The sequence below is a fragment of the Pithys albifrons genome, chromosome 4 (genome assembly GCF_047495875.1).
Source record: "Pithys albifrons albifrons isolate INPA30051 chromosome 4, PitAlb_v1, whole genome shotgun sequence".
In the NCBI taxonomy this organism is placed as follows: domain Eukaryota; kingdom Metazoa; phylum Chordata; class Aves; order Passeriformes; family Thamnophilidae; genus Pithys; species Pithys albifrons.
This window is the reverse complement of record NC_092461.1, coordinates 52,040,092-52,048,280: the sequence shown is the minus strand read 5'-3', so window position 1 is coordinate 52,048,280 and position 8,189 is coordinate 52,040,092.

Here is an 8,189-nt window from a genome sequence, read left to right as displayed (position 1 = left end):
TATGACTTCAGAGTGCTGAGTTTTTTTCAATAATGTCTCAACTTGATGGAGTTGTGAAGTGTCTAACTTCACACTTCTGCAAAGTGCAGTTCTGGGAAGCAGCAGATGCCCATGAACTGTAGCTGTCAGCTTGCTGGCAGTAGTTAAGTTTGTTCTTGAAACTTCAGGCTGATATCTCTGTTCCACTTGTCTGCTAAGTCATATGTCCTTGTCTGAGATTACTTTTCTTGTCTTTCCTGTAATAACAGCCATGTGACAGATTCTTCTTGGACAAATTCAGTGCTAATGGATACTTCTAAGAGTTGTGACTCTTTACTGAAAAAAAGTAAAAAAAAAAAAGAAAACAAAAAACCCTGCTCTGTTTGTGCTGAAAAGCAGTTACAGTAAATACCCTATAAATCAGCTGAGCAGTTCTATTTAGTGCAAAGTGCAGGTTTCTTTCAAGTAGTGGTGATGCTTCATACTTGGAAGAACAAGCATGTTTGAATGCAAGAAAACTGTCAGGAAAAGCTGTAGCTGTTTTAATTATGTAGTATTTATGCAGAATTTCAGAATGGTGAAATACAGCTGTCGTGCAAAATTTAACTGTGTTAAGACTGAGCTTTGATGTGACTATAGGTAGTGGATGATTTTACAAGATGGGAAGAGAACCCTATACAGTTTTTATCTCTGGCTTTTTTACTCTGATTTTAGCTTGGCTGTATCTTCCTCTGATCTCTTAGTCTCCCTGTTGTTGCCCACTGCTGTCATTGCAACATGGGTTCGACATCCCCTTTGTTCAGTATTCACCATGTCTCTCAGGACACCTTCCTATGTGGCTTCCCTGAATTCCTTTTTTTTGGTACTCTGAAGAAACATATTCCTGGATGTTTCAGGTCATTTTAGACCACCGTCTGTAAAGATATTGCTCTGTTCTTTGGTGGGTGTGCGAGTTTGGCAGCCAGGAGCAGTTTGTCACTGTGTGGGTGTGACCAAAGCTGTGCATTCTACACCCTCCATCTAATTTCTCATGAACTGTTAACAATGGACCATTTGCAGCAGCTGCCCAGGGCACACCTGACCCCTCAGGTTGTGAGCTGGATGTGAAAGAAGCCTGTGAGATAAGAGCTGTGATAACTCCCCTCCAGGGAGTCGTTAGCACCTCCACACCCAGCCTGAGGGGTCATGTGTGCCAATGGGCCATCAACAATTCCAAAATACCCCATGACTCACAGAGTCAGATCGCCCACTGTGGAACTCCCCGCCTTGGGGGAGGTACTGAGCAGTCCCACCTGAACCAGAGGGTATATAATCCTGGGGTTTGGGGACTTCTGGAACCACTTACCGGATCCAGAGGAGGACCAGAACCTCGACAGGACTGCAACCACCACTCTCGACCAGACTGTGACCATCATCTGCACCAACAGGTTTTCCACTTCCTTTTACTTTGGACTCAGAGGAACCACAGCGGGTCTCAGCACAGGGGCCAACAAATACCATTGTGTTTGTGCCCCAGGGTGATGAGTTATACTTCTGGGTTTTGTGGGTTGAGGCCCATTTCTCTTTGTATCATTGCATTTGTTGTGGTGTTTTTATTAAATTGTAACTCTGACTTGTAGGCTCTTTTGCGTTGGGTTCACTTCTCCTGCCAGTTTACCTTTAAAACTAGCACAATGGGAAATTACTGGGAGCTTTGTACTCACTGTGTCTGAGGATCAAGGTAAATATTTCTGTTTGATTTGTTTTATGCTATAATAATGCTTCCTAACATCCAACTTGATTCAATTGCACAAATCTGGTAATTTGTTTTGCCATCATTCTTGTTCTATTAAATAGCTGCTTTTCCTGGAGTTTTTTGTTTTTTTCATCAGGGTTAATCTCCCCAGATGCTTGGCTGTATAACAACATCTTGTATTTCAGTGTACAGTGCTATGTAATGAATTTCTGAGAATACGATTTGTGGCTTTTTTAATCACAAACTGTCAGCATAGTAGAAATCCTAGGCACCCAACATTAAGTGCTTCATTTGGTGATTTTGTTTTACGTATTTGAAGTTGGTTTGTGAAACAGATTTTGGTTAATTTTGCAGTTTCTTATTCCTGAGTAAGACATTTCTCTCTAAATTTGTTCAGCTCAGGATCCTTGTTTCTTTATTACTGGAGGTGCAATAATCAAGGTGATATGAACCTAGAAGAATCCGTATGTACTGGATTGGGGATATACAGGCTATTTTCTTAATGTAAATTTTAACAGGCTCTGTCCTCTTTTCAAGTCAGCTGCTGTATCTTATTGGTGTTCCTGAAAAAAAGAGGTCTGATGAAAAGAAAATGTTTCATTCTTATGCAGGCACTGCAGCTCTTCCTGCCAAATGAAGAGCAAAGGCTTAGGCTCTGTGGCTGCCACCAGGCCAGCTGTGCACTCTCTCTGTTTATTTTGTGTTCTGGAGCAAGTGTTACAAATGTCTCTTTCTGCAGTTGGTCCTTGTTTTGTTCCAAACTTGCTGAGTCAGGATAACTGAGGCAGCCCTGTGCTCTCAAAAGGAATCACTCTCCTGTAAAAGTTAACTTTTGGCAGGACTGCAGTGCAGTAAGGAGGAAGAGAAGGGAAGACATGCAGTATCACCAGCACATTGAGCTGCTACAGTGATATCTTCCCTCTAAGCCACAAGGCCAGTGCTTTGCTTCGGTGTCGAAGCGGAACAAATCTTGACAACATGCTCACAAAGGCATCAATGGATGGACTGATTTGTTCTTGTGTACAAAGACGCCATGTGATGCAGTGAATGCTTTGCATGGTGAGGGGGACTTATCAGTGAATTAGTAAACAGGATATGGAATAAATAAATTCACGTTGTGACTTCAGTCACAAAGAGAGTTTTGAGTGACCTCGGAAAGTAAAGCAGTACTTTGAATTGCAAATGACAGGAGGCTGCTTGAATAAGAAATCCGTGTCACCTTTATATCCTTCAGGGAACAGCTCTTTCTCAGGTGCCCATACCTGATTCCGCCCTTAAAGACAATGTTGTGAATAGAGGCATTAAATACCTGTCAAACAAGGTAGTCTGTGCTCATTAGTATTATTTCCTTTTACTTCCTCATAGAAATAGGTGCCATGTAAGAGATGTTCTATTTCTCCTTTTTGTTGTAATCTGGCATTATTAGTTATTTTTGCCAAGTGTCACTGGTTCAGCATTCTGTTATGCCTGGTTTCAGCTGGGGTACAGAAGTTTCTTCTTTTTTCTATAGCTGCTACAATTAATGAGATGTGTTTAACATAATTTACCTGTTTGGGAGCTGTACATCATTAGTGTATGTCAAGTCAAGCATCACAGGCAACTGAGGGCTGCAATTTCTTTCTTCATTGCCTAACAAGAAAAATAGACAAATTAGGATACAGAATACAGCTGTATAGAATACAGCTTGAGAACCTTTTGTACTTCTTCAAAAGAATCAAGAATCTGTACCTACGTACAATTGTTAGTAATACTTAGGCAACACAGGTGCTACTTCCATCAGAAGGTCTTTCTAGACCCACCAGCTTCAAATGCATCCTTAGGCACCCAAAATAGAGATTGGGCAAGAGAGACTGCAGGGATCTGTGTCAGGGCACTATGGATCTCTATCAATGGTGCTTTCCACAATGAGAAAGCAGACAGTTTCTGAAGAGCCACAGCTGAAAGCTGGAGCTGATCTTTTCTGCACTCAGAGTAAGTACTTGTTATAAAGTCTCTCTCTTTGTACAGTAGAGCAGCTCCTGACCAACTCACACAGTTGCTCTGAAGAGGAGGTATTTTGTGGTTTAAGCTAAAGGTAGAAATAAAACCAAATCAAGTCTAGTCAAAAAAGCTCACAAGGGCTGAGATAACAAATCCCTTCTCATGTTAAAACACATTATTAGGCTAGATGAGAGAAGGGTGCATTTTTCAGGAATGGCCTCCCTGAAAATCAAATAATCCTCACTGCTGCACAATCAGGACAGACCATCTGTCCCAGCTCTTTATCAGATGTGGAAAAAGAGATTGAGATGACAAGGGCCAAACAGTAGAGGGTTCCTCTATTTTTTTTAAGGCAGACTGAGGGGCATAAAGAATTTTATCTATTCTCAGGCACGTATTCAAAGATCTGAATATCCAGCTCTAGTGGGTTGACCTTGGCTGGACACCATGTACCCACCCAGTTGCTGTATCACTCCCCTTCCCAGCCACACAGAAAATAAAATGGAAAATGACTCTTGGGTTGGGATAAGGCAGTTTACTAAAGCAAAAGCTTGCACATGCACAAGCAAAGCTAAGAATTACAGTTCGTTCTTTACTTCCATCAACAGCGATGGCCGGTCATGTCCCAGGAAGCAGGGCCTCAGCGAGGAGTGGTGTCTTAGCAGGCAGCCATTGGAAATAACGAATGCACCCTTCCTGTTATTTCCTTAGCTTTTATAGCTGAGGTGCTGTCATATGGTATGGAATATCCCTTTTGGTTAGTTTGGGTCAGCTGACCTACTTGTGTCCCCTCCCAGGATCTTGTCCTCCATTGGGGAAGGGCTGTTCCAATGCTGATGCTGTGCTCAGCAGTAGCCTTAAAACACTGGTGTGATATCAACACCCTTCTAGCTATCAATGCAAAGCCAGCACTGTGAGGGCTGCTGTGGGGAAATGAACTCCATCTCAGCCAGACCCAATACACCAACTCACCTAAATCAGCTCAATATAGCAACTGTCCAGCTGGGACCATCAGTGCTTGTGGAAGATTTCTGCCAAGTTCTGACAACTCAAAATTCCTCTCTTAGAAGACAAGATTGGAGAATTTGTCTCATTAGCATCAAACTGTCATCATAACCTGTCAAATTAAAGATGCTTGGGCCATGCTAATTAGAAAGAGTCTGGTGAAACTAGAGGAAAGTCTCAAATTCTTGTAATGTTTCATACCATGTGTGACTGCAAGGGGAGAAAGAGGAAGCGGCAGACTGAGAACAGCACCCTCATTTTGCAGCACCCCACCACTGGAAAGGTTCTGGAGAAGGGACTAGTGACAGACTGCTTTGAGAGGCCTGTATGGTTGAAGCCGTTGTCTTCAAGCCTTTTCCTTCTGAAACTGCCAGCAATTATGCCAAATGCAACAATGGTTTTGCAATATGGATAAATGCTTCTAGACTGAAAGGAAGAAGTCTTGTAACAGAGGCAACTAAGCAGTAAAGAGTAATGCTAAATAAGTGTGATGGTCACAGTACACACATACATAGGCATAATGCACATGCACAACAGTGTGTGCCAGAAAGTGCTATTAGACAAAACAATTTCCCTTCATTAATTTGGTTTTGTCATTATCTTCCTGATGGCTAAGAACAGAATATAGTTTGCCATGCAAGATACACCGACATGCTCAGTTAGCACAGCAATAGAATGCAACACTTGCTGAAGAAACAAAATGGAAATTACAGTTCAGAATAGGGCAAGATACACCCTACTTTCCTATATTGTTAAATAAAAGTGGTGCTTCAGAGAACTGATTATTTCACAGGATTTAACTGGAGAAAATGAGTTAATTTTTCATACTTAAGAGAAAGGAAGGCTAAAATTTCTAACTATTTTCTCATCAGTCCAGGACATTGACAATCATAATTGTTCTATGGAATCATCAGATTGGCATCACTTTCTGCTAGAACAGTGTCTATTTCAGGCACTGGAACAAGTTGCCCCGAGAAGCTGTGGCTGCCACATCCTTAGAAGTGTTCAAGGCCAGGTTGGATGGTGCTTTGGGCAACCTGGTGTCCATGCCTATGGCAGCAGGTTTGGAACTGTATGTTCTGTATGGTCCCTTTCAGCCCAAACCATTGTGTGATTCTATATCGTCCTTGAAAACCAGCATTTCTGGAGATAATTGCATCCGCACTTAGCAGGGCTGAGGCTGTTTCATGTAGTGTCAGCTGCATGAACTGCACAGACTGCTTGAGAGATGCTCTGTGGTACAAGAAAGCAGCTGCACTTGAGTGACTTTATAGCATATTATTTAGAATGATAAATGAGTATCCAAAGCAGATGTTTTCTTTCTTTGAAATGTGCTGTGTCTCTTCCATAATTGGAATTTGTCCTATTTAAATCTGTCACCTCTGCTACGTTCATTAGCAAGTGCACAAGCAGACAATATCTTTCCAGTCCCTGATGGACGTAGAATAGACAACCTCTGCAATTTAAAAAAGGAAAGAAAAGAAAAAAAAGCCACATAAAAAACCAAAATGGAATAGTACCTATTACAACCTCATCCTTAAAACACACAACTCTGCTCTCCTAAACAAAATACTTCATGGATAAGGCAGCAATAACAACTAAACTCTGAGAAAAGCTGTAAGTGTTCCTACACAATTCAACATGGCAGCAAATGAAAAGAGAATAATGTGGACGTACAAAACCATGAGAAGACAGAAGGACACTTGCAAAACTTCTGACAAACCAGCAGGGGTGGTTACAACACAGTGGATCCAAACAAGAACAAACTTCCAGCACAGAATCCAAGACTGGGCTAACTTAGGAATCACCAGTTCATTTTTCAATGACACAATGAATATTTGTTCTGGTTTTTTTTTTCCACAAAAGGCAAGATTTGAGAGTAAAGCATTTAATTTCCCCCTTAAATAGCTTTAAGTTACTGGATTTGGCCTCCTTTTGCAGATGCTAAAGAAGTGGAAGTATTCTAAAGCTGGGAAGGTGTTCTGCATTTTTCTTAACGGGAAAAGCCAATACACTGTTCCTTTAATTTCAATGAATAAAGAAACAAAACACAGAAACATTTTATTTTTTGTAATACTTTTTAAAGCTACTGAAAGCAAAGAAAGTCTTATTTCAATATGCCATGACTGAGTTTTGTCACCAAGAATATATAAAGCTAAGAATTAAATCTCTAATACTTTTGTGCTGTAACACAGAACTCACTTGGCTGTGTAAGAAACAGAGAGATTATATTAGCCCAAGGACAACATATGCTGCAAGGTTCTAGTTGCAAGTCCCATCAATTGTAAAACTGATATTTGAGCACTTAAAAAAAAAAGTGAAAGAGGGAACTGGACTTCTACAAAACAAACTACACTTGATTATTAGTAGATAATTCCTTCCCATTTACAGGCTAACCAAGCCCACTTGTACTGAGAATTAGAAGGAAAAAAATCACCAATTCCAGCTTTTACAGGCAATACACTTTTAAAGGATAATCTTGCCACACAATACATCTCTGAACCGACATGTATGCTGGATTCCATCAATTTTTAAAAATGTTTAGTATAGCTAAAAAACCATCAGCACTGCTGATGATTTTGGAGCATTTTCATATGTTACAGAAAGCTGCAACCTCTATAAGGTTCCATCAGAAATTAGATGCCAGCACAAAGGAAATGTTCACAGCAATTTTCAAATTGCTTGAGAGAAACCTGTAAGCCAAGGGAGTTGTAAGACGGCCCATTGCTGGAAGCTTTTGTAAATACTGCAAATGTCTCACTGACACAATGAAATAAAAATACTTACTGAACCATCTATTTGGATTGGCTCGACACCAGACAGATTTGCTCGGATTTTCATGTGATCCTTGTGAAGATCTAAAGTAGAAACACAAGCCCTGAAACAGCTCTTTGTAAACAGTGTCCATTCAAAATGATAAGGCAATTCAGACAGCATGGTATGAGACATGTATTGCAGCTCATCGTTGCTCTACCATGTCTTCTGAAGAGGATATTTCCTCCACTCTTAAACTGTAGCTGTGGCATAACCACAACAGTAAGGTTATAATTAGAGAGCAAAAATAAATGTTACTTATTTCTGTGCTTTGGGAAAATTTTTTTCAACTAAATAAAAATTACAATTAAGTAATTTCTCTATGTGAAATACCCTACTTATACAAAAATAGTAAAATAAATTAGTATATACTTCTTTTTAGTGGGACATCCCACGATCTCCCCTCCTTTGCCTTCTACACATCTTCTGTGCAGCATTTATTTTTTTGCAAAACTGCTTCTGCAGCACTAAGATACAGAGTTAGCATGTAAGAGCAAAGATAGGTAAGTACAAATAGCCCCATTGAAACCAACACACGTGATCAGTACGACATTTCAATGAGCACAGAGCAAGTGTCACTGACCCTCAGCCGAGTTTTTCAACACTACTTAAAATTAGGTCAAATGTTAACTTTTTAATAGAGATTTAAGAACAACTGTTTGAGGGTTTGCAAATA